Here is a 14,271-nt window from a genome sequence, read left to right as displayed (position 1 = left end):
TGAGGTAGAATGCCATTTTATCCAAGAATTAAGATCAAGCATGCAAGCATTACTGGAAAACATGGTAAATAAAAAAGTTCATATAGATATGGTATTCCTTCAGAGAAGAGCTGTCATGATATGCAAGTAATAGACATGCAAAAACTGATCACTCAGGAGCAAGAGCCTATGCACCGGTTCACAATACATAAAAATGGTAGTAGATCTTAGATTCTTGGATAATATACACAAGCATAACACTTCATGACATGATAACTTGTAGTGCGACAATTCTACTTGCAGCGATTCATATCAATAATTCAACACCAAGAAAAAACATCCAACACCATTGCTCAAACCCAACATTTCATCCTCTCATTTCAAAGCTTAAATACAAGATTGCACAAATAGTTCATAGTTGTACAAATCCAGCGTGAATAAATCATTCTTGTCTAATCCAACATTCACTGAACAAACAAAGTAAAGAGGACAATTTAGTCTTCATTGCCAGCAGCCAAACACTTCATCATGCTCCTCTATTCCCTACAATTCATCATGCTCCAACATTTTTATTCACCTAGCCATCGCAGCTCCCTGATAGAATCATGTATTGAGTGTTGCAGTGTTTATTCAGTATTAACAATAACATCGCATAACATTATTCAGTGAAAAAAGAATAGTAGCAAAAGAAATTTTTTAGCAAAAATAGTTAGTATGTGAGTTTGTCTTCTCCTAGCTGGAACATCATTAGAACCATTTTTTAAAAAATAAGTCAAAAATTCTAAAAAGCATAATCGTCACCTGGCTTATGTTTGTGAGTTTGCCTTCTCTGAGCTGGAACATCATTAGCATTATAAAGCCCTCCCATCCCTGCAGGGCACCAATAGGCTATCATATAATTAAACTCTAATCACAATCAAAGCTACTATATATGCCAACAGCCCTACAGACAGTGGTAATGCAATCAAGAGATACTGGGTGACATAAACACACTAAGATACTGAGTGCCATAAACACAGTAAGATACTGGGTGCATCCAAATGAAGAAGAAACCACCAACTTCAGATGTTTAGCGAAGCATGATCATATCCAACATTAGCACTACAGTCTCTTTTTGTGGGGCTATAACTATGCGAATGAGTTCTAAGGAATCAAACAAAACATGAATTCTTAAAATTAAGGAAACAGAACACCACCTTAATGAAGCTACATGAGTGTTTTTTTTTCATTTTATTAGAAGCATAAATTAGTTGAGAACCTTGTCATCCATGTAATATAAATATTAATTATGCAATTCGGAACTTAAGTGAGTTGAAACCTAGACATTTTAGCTGCTATCATCAATCATATTTGAGTGAGAAAAAAGGATTGATATGCATAACAGTTTCCAAAACAGAAAGTAAAGAGCACATTAATAATTAGCAGATTTTGCCAAAATGAAACCTACAATGATTGCCATTGGGCAAGACATGAACAATCCAGATATACTACCAATATATCTGAAGAAAATGGAATGCCATCAAATAAAAAAAGAAGGTTCATGCAGTGGTGGAGCTTGGCAAGATCCTTTGGTGTGTGTGAGGGGGGGATACAAAATAGAGATGTTTAGGGGGACCAAAAGACTTTATTTCTCCTAATCTTCTACTCCAAACAAAAACATTTCACATATTTTAACCAGGCTAGGGGGCCATGCAGCTACCAACGTAGCTCCGCATTGTTGCATCTCACATTATAAAAATTGAATGATTTGTACAAAAGAAAAACACTCATATAAATAAGCATTTTTCTGTCCTCTTTTCTTACCCGCCTTCAGAAAGGATCAAAGAGAAAATAGCCAAACGTACCTAGTTAATGTGGACACTAAAGAATAAGCATTATGTAGATCACTAATGCCTAGATATCAAGCACACAATCATTCATGCCATCTGAGAGAATATCTAAAAGGCTAAAACCAAATCTTTCAAAGTCTAAAGCCTAAACTGAATCACCATCAGACAATCACGTTGTTAAGAGCATCTAAAACATACTCCCTCTGTACAAAAATATGATACGCTTTTGTAGGCTAGTTTAGCCTACAAAAGCGTCTTATATTTTGGTAAAGAGGTAGTACCTTATATTGTAGACATTAAGAAAGGCAAATTATATTAGGAGGTGCAGTCCAAACATAGTAATTTGTATACGTTAATATTTTTTGACGATGAGTAAATGACTGGTATATTATATTAAAAGAAGAAAATCGTGAGCTCCTCCATTAAAGAAACTTGCTCTTCTGTCACCGCATTCCTCATATGATACACATGTTGGAAATATGCCCTAGAGGCAATAATAAATTAGTTATTATTATTATATTTCCTTGTTCATGATAATCGTTTATTACCCATGCTATAATTGTATTGATAGGAAACTCAGATACATGTGTGGGCACATAGACAACACCATGTCCCTAGTAAGCCTCTAGTTGACTAGCTCGTTGATCAACAGATGGTTACGGTTTCCTGACCATGGACATTGGATGTCGTTGATAACGGGATCACATCATTAGCAAAATGATGTGATGGACAAGACCCAATCCTAAGCCTAGCACAAAGATCGTGTAGTTCGTATGCTAAAGCTTTTCTAATGTCAAGTATCTTTTCCTTAGGCCATGAGATTGTGCAACTCCCGGATACCGTACGAATGCTTTGAGTGTACCAAACGTCACAACGTAACTGGATGGCTATAAAGGTGCACTACAGGTATCTTCAAAAGTGTCTGTTGGGTTGGCACGAATCGAGACTGGGATTTGTCACTCCGTGTGACGGAGAGGTATCTCTGGGCCCACTCGGTAGGACATCATCATAATGTGCACAATGTGATCAAAGGGTTGATCACGGGATGATGTGTTATGGAACGAGTAAAGAGACTTGCCGGTAATGAGATTGAACAAGGTATCGGTATACCGACGATCGAATCTCGGGCAAGTATAATACTGCTAGGCAAAGGGAATTGTATAAGGGATTGATTGAGTCCTTGACATCGTGGTTCATCCGATGAGATCATCCTGGAACATATGGGAGCCAACATGGGTATCCAGATCCCGCTGTTGGTTATTGACCGGAGAACATCTCGGTCATGTCTGCATGGTTCCCGAACCCATAGGGTCTACACACTTAAGGTTCGATGACGCTAGGGTTATAAAGGAAGTTTGTATGTGGTTACTGAATGTTGTTCGGAGTCCTGGATGAGATCCCGGACTTCACGAGGAGTTCCGGAATGGTCCGGAGGTAAAGATTTATATATGGGAAGTCCTGTTTTGGTCACCGGAAAAGTTCCGGGTGCTATCGGTAATGTACCGGGACCACCGGGAGGGTCCCGGGGGTCCACCAAGTGGGGCTACCGGCCCAGAGGGCTGCATGGGCCAAGTGTGGGAGGGGACCAGCCCCAGGTGGGCTGTTGCGCCCCCCCACCAAGGCCCAAGGTGTTGGGGAACGTAGTAATTTCAAAAAAAAAATCCTACTCACACGCAAGATCATGGTGATGCATAGCAACGAGAGGGGAGAGTGTGTCCACGTACCCTCGTAGACCTAAAGCGGAAGCGTTATGACAACGCGGTTGATGTAGTCGTACGTCTTCACGATCCAACCGATCCAAGTACCGAACGTACGGCACCTCCGTGTTCAGCACACGTTCAGCTCGATGACGATCCCCGGACTCCGATCCAGTAGGGTGTCGGGGATGAGTTCCGTCAGCACGACGGCGTGGTGACGATGATGATGCTCTACCGGCGCAGGGCTTCGCCTAAACTCCGCGATGATATGACCGAGGTAGAATATGGTGGAGGGGGGCACCGCACACGGCTAAGGAACGACCCGTAGATCAACTTGTGTGTTCTAGGGTGCCCCCTTGCCCCCGTATATAAAGGAGCAAAGGGGGGGGGTGCGGCCAGCCCTAGGAGGAGGCGCGCCGGAGGAGTCCTACTCCCACCGGGAGTAGGACTCCCCCCCTTTTCCTAGTTGGATTAGGACTTGGGGGGAGGGAAAGAGGAAAGGGGGGTGTCGCCCCCCCCCTTCCTTGTCCTATTCGGACTAGGGGGGAGGGGGCGCGCGGCCTGCCCTGGCCGGCCCTCCTCTTCTCCTTCATGGCCCACTAAGGCCCATTAACCCCCGGGAGGGTTCCGGTAACCCCCCGGTGTTCTGGTAAAATCCCGATTTCACCCGGAACTATTCCGAAGTCCAAACATAGGCTTCCAATATATCAATCTTTATGTCTCGACCATTTCGAGACTCCTCGTCATGTCCGTGATCACATCCGGGACTCCGAACAAACTTCGGTACATCAAAACTCATAAAACTGTCATCGTAACGTTAAGCGTGCGGACCCTACGGGTTCGAGAACTATGTAGACATGACCTAGAACTATTCTCGGTCAATAACCAATAGTGGAACCTGGATGTTCATATTGGTTCCTACATTTTCTACGAAGATCTTTATCGGTCAAACCGCATAACAACATACATTGTTCCCTTTGTCATCGGTATGTTACTTGCCCGAGATTCGATCGTCGGTATCCAATACCTAGTTCAATCTCGTTACCGGCAAGTCTCTTTACTCGTTCCGTAATACATCATTTCATAACTAACTCATTAGTTATAATGCTTGCAAGGCTTAGGTAATGAGTATTACCGAGAAGGCCCAGAGATACCTCTCCAACAATCGGAGTGACAAAACCTAATCTCGAATTATGCCAACTCAACATATACTTTTGGAGACACCTGTAGAGTACCTTTATAATCACCCAGTTACATTGTGACGTTTGGTAGCACACAAAGTGTTCCTCCGGTAAACGGGAGTTGCATAATCTCATAGTTGCAGGAACTTTGTATAAGTCATGAAGAAAGCAATAGCAACATACTAAACGATCAAGTGCTAAGCTAACGGAATGGGTCAAGTCAATCACATCATTCTCCTAATGATGTGATCCCATTAATCAAATGACAACTCATGTCTATGGTTAGGAAACATAACCATCTTCGATTAACGAGCTAGTCAAGTAGAGGCATACTAGTGACACTCTGTTTGTCTATGTAATCACACATGCATTATGTTTCCGGTTAATACAATTCTAGCATGAATAATAAACATTTATCATGATATAAGGAAATAAATAATAACTGAATTATTGCCTCTAGGGCATATTTCCTTCACAAGGCGCCTAGGGCTGGGGGGAAACCCTAAAGGGGGGCGCCCCCCTTGCCTTGGGGGGCAAGGCAACCCCCCTGGCCGCCGCCCCCTCCTCAGATTGGATCTGAGGGGGGCGTCCCCCCTCTCCCTTGCCCCTATATATATGTGGGGGGTGGGAGGGCAGCCGCACCCAAGTTCTGGCGCAGCCCTCCCCCTCTCCCAAGTACTCCTCCTCTCCCGCGGTGCTTGGCGAAACCCTGCAGGATTGCCACGCTCCTCCATCACCACCACACCGTTGTGCTGCTGCTGGATGGAGTCTTCCTCAACCTCTCCCTCTCTCCTTGCTGGATCAAGGCATGGGAGACGTCACCGGGCTGTACGTGTGTTGAACGCGGAGGTGCCGTCCGTTCGGCACTAGGATCTCCGGTGATTTGGATCACGACGAGTACGACTCCTTCAACCCCGTTCTCTTGAACGCTTCCGCTTAGCGATCTACAAGGGTATGTAGATGCACTCTCCTTCCCCTCGTTGCTGGTTTCTCCATAGATAGATCTTGGTGACACGTAGGAAAATTTTGAATTTCTGCTACGTTCCCCAAACAGTGGCATCATGAGCTAGGTCTATTGCGTAGATTCTTTGCACGAGTAGAACACAAAGTAGTTGTGGGCGTTGATTTTGTTCAATATGCTTACCGTTACTAGTCCAATCTTGTTTCGACGGCATTGTGGGATGAAGCGGCCCAGACCGACCTTACACGTACTCTTACGTGAGACAGGTTCCACCGACTGACATGCACTTGGTGCATAAGGTGGCTAGTGGGTGTCAGTCTCTCCCACTTTAGTCGGAACGGATTCGATGAAAAGTGTCCTTATGAAGGGTAAATAGCAATTGACATATCACGTTGTGGTTTTTTGCGTAGGTAAGAAACGTTCTTGCTAGAAACCCATAGCAGCCACGTAAAACATGCAAACAACAATTAGAGGACGTCTAACTTGTTTTTGCAGGGTATGCTATGTGATGTGATATGGCCAAGAAGAATGTGATGAATGATATGTGATGTATGAGATTGATCATGTTCTTGTAATAGGAATCACGACTTGCATGTCGATGAGTATGGCAACCGGTAGGAGCCATAGGAGTTGTCTTTATTTATTGTATGACCTGCGTGTCATTGAACAACGCCATGTAATTACTTTACTTTATTGCTAACCGGTAGCCATAGTAGTAGAAGTAATAAGTTGGCGAGACAACTTCATGGAGACACGATGATGGAGATCATGATGATGGAGATCATGGTGTCATGCCGGTGACGATGATGATCATGGAGCCCCGAAGATGGAGATCAAAAGGAGCAATATGATATTGGCCATATCATGCCACTATTTGATTGCATGTGATGTTTATCATGTTTATACATCTTATTTGCTTAGAACGACGGTAGTAAATAAGATGATCCCTCATTAAAATTTCAAGAAAGTGTTCCCCCTAACTGTGCACCGTTGCGAAAGTTTGTCGTTTCGAAGCACCACGTGATGATCGGGTGTGATAGATTCTTACGTTCACATACAACGGGTGTAAGCCAGATTTACACACGCGAAACACTTAGGTTAACTTGACGAGCCTAGCATGTACAGACATGGCCTCGGAACACAAGAGACTGAAAGGTCGAGCATGAGTCGTATAGTAGATACGATCAACATGAAGATGTTCACCGATGATGACTAGTCCGTCTCACGTGATGATCGGACATGGCCTAGTTGACTCGGATCATGTAATCACTTAGATGACTAGAGGGATGTCTATCTGAGTGGGAGTTCATAAGATGAACTTAATTATCCTGAACATAGTCAAAAGATCTTTGCAAATTATGTCATAGCTCGCGCTTTAGTTCCATTGTTTTAGATATGTTCCTAGAGAAAATATAGTTGAAAGTTGACAGTAGCGATTATGCGGACAGTAGAAAGCTTATGTCCTTAATGCACCGCTCAGTGTGCTGAACCCCAAACGTCGTTTGTGGATGTTGCGAACATCGGATGTACACGTTTTGATAACTACGTGATAGTTCAGTTAAACGGTTTAGAGTTGAGGCACCAAAGACGTTTGTGAAACATCGCGGAACATAAGAGATGTTTCGAGGGCTGAAATTGAGATTTCAAGCTCGTGCCCACGTCAAGAGGTATAAGACCTCCGACGATTTTCTTAGCCTGCAAACTAAGGGAGAAAAGCTCGATCGTTGAGCTTGTGCTCAAATTGTCTGAGTACAACAATCACTTTAATCGAGTGGGAGTTGATCTTCCAGATGAAATAGTGATGTTTCTCCAAAGTCATTGCCACCAAGCTACTAGAGATTCGTGATGGACTATAACATATCAGGGATAGATATGATGATCCTTGAAGTATTCACGATGTTTGACACCGCGAAAGTAGAAGTCAAGTAGGAGCATCAATTGTTGATGGTTAGTAAAACCGCTAGTTTTCGAGAAGGGCAAGGGCAAGAAGGGATACTTCATGAAACGGCAAATCAGTTGCTGCTCTAGTGAAGAAACCCAAAGGTTGAACCCAAACCCGAGACTAAGTGCTTCTGTAATAAGGGGAACATCCACTGGAGCAGCATTACCCTAGATACTTGGTAGATGAGAAGGTTGGCAAGGTCGATAGAAGTATATTGGATATACATTATGTTAATGTGTACTTTACTAGTACTCCTAGAAGCACCAGGGTATTAAGATACCGGTTCGGTTGCTAAGTGTTAGTAACTCGAAATAAAAGAGCTACGGAATAAACGGAGACTAGCTAAAGGTGAGCTGATGATATGTGTTGGAAGTGTTTCCAAGTTTGATGTGATCAAACATCGCACGCTCCCTCTACCATCAAGATTAGTATTAAACCTGAATAATTGTCATTTGGTGTTTGCGTTGGGCATAGACATGATTGGATTATGTCTATCGCAATACGGTTATTCATTTAAGGAGAATAATGGTTACTCTATTTATTTGAATAATACCTTCAATGGTCTTGCACCTAAAGGAATGATTTATTGAATCTCGATCATAGTGATACACATTTTCATGCCAAAAGATATAAGATAGTAATGATAGTACCACTTACTTGTGGCACTGCCATGTAAGTAATATTGGTATAAAACGCATGAAGAAGCTCCATGTTGATGGATCTTTGAACTCACTCGTTTTTGAAAAGTTTGAGACATGTGAACCATGTCTATTGGTGTATACGCATGAAGAAACTCCATGCAGATGGACCGTTTGGACTCACTTGATTTTGAATCACTTGAGACATGCAAAATCATACCACATGGGTAAGATGACTGAAAAGCCTCGTTTTCAGTAAGATGGAACAAGATAGCAACTTGTTGGAAGTAACACATTTTGATGTGTGCAGTCCAATGAGTGCTGAGGCATGCAGTGAATATCGTTGTGTTCTTACTTCACAGATGATTCGAGTAGATGTTGAGTATATTTACTTGATGAAACACAAGTTTGAATTATTGAATGGTTCAAGTAATTTCAGAGTGAAGTTGAAGATCATCGTGACAAGAGGATAAAATGTCTATGATATGATCATAGAGATGAGTATCTGAGTTACGAGTTTTGGCACACAATTAAGACATTGTGGAAATTGTTTCACAATTAATACCGCCTGGAACACCATAGTGTGATGGTGTGTCCAAACATCATAGTTGCACCCTATTAAATATGGTGCATACCATGATGTCTCTTTTCGTATTACCACTATCGTTCATGGGTTAGGCATTAGAGACAACCGCACTCACTTTAATAGGGCACCACGTAATTCTGTTGAGACGACAACGTTTGAACTATGGTTTGGAGAAACCTAAGTTGTTGTTTCTTAAAAGTTTGGGGCTGCGACGCTTATGTGAAAAAGGTTTCAGGTTGATAAGCTCGAACCCAAAGCGGATAAAATGCATCTTCATGGGACACCCCAAACAGTTGGGTATACCTCCTAATTCAGATCCGAAAGCAATAGGGATTGTTTCTTGAATCGGGTCCTTTCTCGAGGAAAGGTTTGTCTCGAGAATTGAGTGGGAGGATCGTGGAGACTTGATGAGGTTATTGAACCGTCACTTCAACAAGTGTGTAGCAGGGCACAGGAAGTTGTTCCTGTGGCGCCTACACCAATTGAAGTAGAAGCTTATGATAGTGATCATGAAACTTCGGATCAAATCACTACTGTACCTCGTAGGGTGACAAGGATGCGTACTACTTCAGAGTGGTACAGTAATCTTGTCTTGAAGGTCATGTTGCTAGACAACAATGAACCTACGAGCTATGGAGAAGCGATGGTGGGCCCAAATTCCGACAAATGGTTAGAAGCCATGAAATCCGAGATAGGATCCATGTATCAGAACAAAGCATGGACTTTGGTGGACTTGCCCGATGATCGGCAAGCCATTGAGATAAATGGATCTTTAAGAACAAGACGGACGTGGACGGTAATGTCACCGTCTATGAAGCTCGACTTGTGGCGAAGAGTTTTTCACAAGTTCAAGGAGTTGACTACGATGAGATTTTCTCATCCGTAGCGATGCTTAAGTCCGTCGGAATCACGTTAGCATTAGCTGCATTTATGAAATCTGGCAGATGGATGTCAAAACAAGTTTCCTTACCAGTCTTTGTATGGAAAGGTTGTATGTGATACAATCAGAAAGTTTTTGTCGATCCTAAGGATGCTAAAAGGTATACTGGCTCCAGCGATCCTTCTAAGGACTGGAGTAAGCAGCTCGGAGTTGGAATGTGCACTTTGATGAGATGATCAAAGATTTTGGGTTTATACAAAGTTCATGAGAAACTTGTATTTCCAAAGAAGTGAGTGGGAGCACTACAGAATTTCTGATGAGTATATGGTGTTGACATATTGTTGATCATAAATGATGTAGAATTTCTGGAAAGCATATAGGGTTATTTGAAAGGTGTTTTTCAATAGAAAACCTGGATTAAGCTACTTGAACATTGAGCATCAAGATCTATGAGGATAGATCAAAAACGCTTAATGGTACTTTCAAATGAGCATATACCTTGACATGATCTTGAAGGTGTTCAAGATGGACCAGTCAAAGAAGGAGTTCTTGCCTGAGATGTAAGGTATGAAGTTAAGAAGCTCGACCACGGCAGAAAAGAGAGAAAGGACGAAGGTCGTCCCCTATGTTTTAGACGTAGGCTCTATAGTATGCTATGCTGTGTACCGCACCTGATGTGTGCCTTGCTACATATCTGGCAAGAGGGTACAAAGGTGATCAAGGAGTGGATCACCAGATAGCGGTCAAAATTATCTTTAGAGGAATAAGGATATGTTTCTCGATTATGGAGGTGATAAAGAGTTCGACGTAAAGGGTTACGACGATGCAAGCTTTAACACCTATCCGAATGACTATGAGTAGCAAACCGGATACGTATAGTGGATCAACCATTTGGAATAGCTCCAAGTGGAGCGTGGAAGCAACACTTACAATATGACCTAGAGATTTGCGAAGTACATACGGATCTTAATGTTGCAGACCCGTTAACTAAAACCTCTCTCACAAGCAAAACATGATCAAACCCCAGAACTCATTGAGTCTTAATCACATGATGATGTGAACTAGTTTAGACACTAGTAAACTCTTTGGATGTTGGTCACATGGCGATGTGACCTGTGAGTGTTAATCACATGGTGATGTGAACTAGATTATTGACTCTAGTGCAAGTGGGAGACTGTTGGAAATATGTCCTAGAGGCAATAATAAATTAGTTATTATTATTATATTTCCTTGTTCATGATAATCGTTTATTACCCATGCTATAATTGTATTGATAGGAAACTCAGATACATGTCACATAGACAACACCATGTCCCTAGTAAGCCTCTAGTTGACTAGCTCGTTGATCAACAGATGGTTACGGTTTCCTGACCATGGTCATTGGATGTCGTTGATAACGGGATCACATCATTAGCAGAATGATGTGATGGACAAGGCCCAATCGTAAGCCTAGCACAAAGATCGTGTAGTTCGTATGCTAAAGCTTTTCTAATGTCAAGTATCTTTTCCTTAGACCATGAGATTGTGCAACTCCCGGATACCGTAGGAATGCTTTGGGTGTACCAAACGTCACAAAGTAACTGGGTGGCTATAATGGTGCACTACATGTATCTCCGAAAGTGTCTGTTGGGTTGGCACGAATCGAGACTGGGATTTGTCACTCCGTGTGACGGGGAGGTATCTCTGGGCCCACTCGGTAGGACATCATCATAATGTGCACAATGTGATCAAAGGGTTGATCACGGGATGATGTGTTATGGAACGAGTAAAGAGACTTGCCGGTAACGAGATTGAACAAGGTATCGGTATACCGACGATCAAATCTCGGGCAAGTATAATACCGCTAGACAAAGGGAATTGTATACGGGATTGATTGAGTCCTTGACATCGTGGTTCATCCGATGAGATCATCGTGGAACATGTGGGAGCCAACATGGGTATCCAGATCCCGCTGTTGGTTATTGACCGGAGAACGTCTCGGTCATGTCTGCATGGTTCCCGAACCCGTAGGGTCTACACACTTAAGGTTCGATGACGCTAGGGTTATAAAGGAAGTTTGTATGTGGTTACCGAATGTTGTTCGGAGTCCCGGATGAGATCCCGGACGTCCCGAGGAGTTCCGGAATGGTCCGAAGGTAAAGATTTATATATGGGAAGTCCTGTTTTGGTCACCGGAAAAGTTCCGAGTACTATCGGTAATGTACCGGGACCACCGAGAGGGTCCCAGGGGTCCACCAAGTGGGGCCACCGGCCCCAGAGGGCTGCATGGGCCAAGTGTGGGAGGGGACCAGCCCCAGGTGGGCTGGTGTGCCCCCCCACCAAGGCCCAAGGCGCCTAGGGCTGGGGGGAAACCCTAAAGGGGGGCGCGCCCCCTTGCCTTGGGGGGCAAGGCAACCCCCCTGGCCACCGCCCCCTCCTCAGATTGGATCTGAGGGGCCCGGCCCCCCTCTCCCTTGCCCCTATATATATGTGGGGGGTGGGAGGGCAGCCGCACCCAAGTTCTGGTGCAGCCCTCCCCCTCTCCCAAGTACTCCTCCTCTCCCGCGGTGCTTGGCGAAGCCCTGCAGGATTGCCACGCTCCTCCATCACCACCATGCCGTTGTGCTGCTGCTGGATGGAGTCTTCCTGAACCTCTCCCTCTCTCCTTGCTGGATCAAGGCATGGGAGACATCACCGGGCTGTACGTGTGTTGAACGCGGAGGTGCCGTCCGTTCGGCACTAGGATCTCCGGTGATTTGGATCACGACGAGTACGACTCCTTCAACCCCGTTCTCTTGAACGCTTCCGCTTAGCGATCTACAAGGGTATGTAGATGCACTCTCCTTCCCCTCGTTGCTGGTTTCTCCATAGATAGATCTTGGTGACACGTAGAAAAACTTTGAATTTCTGCTACGTTCCCCAACAACACAGTTACCCTCCAATGACTGAACCTGAAGCCCCAAATGCTTACAGGAAAAATAATACCTGAGGAAATAGTTACTGCAACATCCATCCGTTGCTTCCTCTCAATTTCCGTCAAACAGTAGCTTCCACTGAATGAATAAACACAAATCACAGCAAAGTTGACCCTGGAATAACAACAATGCGTGAAGCAACAGTAGTTAGCAAACGAAGGGAGAAGCTGGTAACAATCTAAAGGGACCATGCAACACTCAACACCATAAGGAAATCTTGCTCTATTACAGACTGTGTTCTGTGTGACCTATGCATCTTATCCTCTCATGAGCATTTTGTCAGACATAACATCTCATGATTAATTCAGTAAAAAAATTGTGGGCATTAATCAATCATATATATCAGCAGCGACAAAAGAGATATGCACCTTATGTCCTCTACTCCTCTACTTGGACCTGCTAGGGGTAGTACAGATGCAGCAGCGTGCAACAGTGTGAGGGGCTGCCAACTGAAGATCAACAAAAGATTCATTTCAAATTTACTTGTAAGACAATTATGTTGCAGAAGTAATGTGTGCACAAATCACAAAATACAACTACTTTAGCTATTTCACCTTAGCAATAACAGGCCTAGCCATGGAAGTCCCAAGGAGATACTTCCACTCTCTCTTCTTCCTACCCCATCTCCCTCTCTGTCTCCTCTTTCTCCCAGATCTCGCTGTTGGTGGCATCTTATAGGCACATACACAAATGAATCTGCACAAAGAAGAGAATTCTAGGGATTAAATTATTGGGCCTATAAGAATCATAGTGACTATCAAATTCATTTCCTACAAAGCAAGCATGAACAAATTAAATCGAAGAAGAGCAAGAGGAAGTACGTAAATCAAATCAAAGAAGAGCAAGAAGATGAAATCAAAGATGAGCAAGAGGAAGGGCGTTTGTACTCACTGGGGTCTTACCTTGACGAACATCAAAGCAACTTCATGGCGTTGGCGTCGGTCTCCTGTTCCCAGCGTGGATATGACCGCTGCCATGGCCGGCTGTTCTCCCTCCCCTCTTGTGATGACGGCAAGGGAGGAGGGATCCATACCACCCTCCTCCTCCTCGAGCAGGACAATGCTGGCGCCCTCCTGCCGTCACCTCCACGCCCATGGCGACTTGCAAAAAATTAAAGGAAGAGAAGGTGAGGTAAGGTCTTCCTCTCCCAGCAGCAGATCGAGACGTAGAAAACCAATGAATGGGATGCGGATCAGATTCATACCTCCCTTGTCGGCGTGTTGGAGTGCTGTAGCTCCTTCCCTGCCAGAGGCGCGTACGGTCGCTATGGCCACAAGCTAGGGTTCCGGGCGCGAGGAGTGACGGACGGACGGACGGCAGCTCGGCCGCCATGGCAGCGGATCAGCGGAGGTTGGAGGGGGGCCAAGGAGTAGGTGAGAAGAGGGAGTGGAAGGAGGATGCGGTGGTGGCAGAGGACGATGGCCGCGGTCTGTGCGCGTCTCGACGGCGGCAGGCCGGAGTTGCGGGAGAGGAGGGGATCGTGGCTGGCGGGGCGGGCGAGCTCGGCGGCGGGTCGGAGTTGCGGGAGAGGAGGGGGTCGTGGGCGGCGGGCCGGGCGAGCTCGGCAGCGGGAAAGGCAGTAGGAGGGGCGCGACGGGGATGGCGGCTAGGGTTCACCCAATCG

General features: G+C 44.6%; 1 long non-coding RNA gene across 1 annotated transcript; it reads right to left on the bottom strand.

The window, feature by feature from the left end:
• Positions 1 to 259: 259 nt before the first annotated feature.
• LOC119326417 lies at positions 260 to 13,987 on the bottom strand. The gene is made up of 7 exons (XR_005157974.1): positions 13,852 to 13,987; positions 13,539 to 13,747; positions 13,202 to 13,343; positions 13,016 to 13,096; positions 12,658 to 12,761; positions 781 to 849; positions 260 to 573 (listed from the first exon to the last, which is right to left on the bottom strand). It is a non-coding gene; the product is annotated as an uncharacterized LOC119326417 (long non-coding RNA).
• Between the last annotated feature and the right edge of the window lie 284 nt (positions 13,988 to 14,271).

This window comes from Triticum dicoccoides, chromosome 6B (genome assembly GCF_002162155.2).
Source record: "Triticum dicoccoides isolate Atlit2015 ecotype Zavitan chromosome 6B, WEW_v2.0, whole genome shotgun sequence".
Lineage (NCBI taxonomy): Eukaryota > Viridiplantae > Streptophyta > Magnoliopsida > Poales > Poaceae > Triticum > Triticum dicoccoides.
The sequence above is the reverse complement of the archived record's forward strand: the minus strand, read 5'-3'. Positions and strand labels throughout refer to the sequence as shown.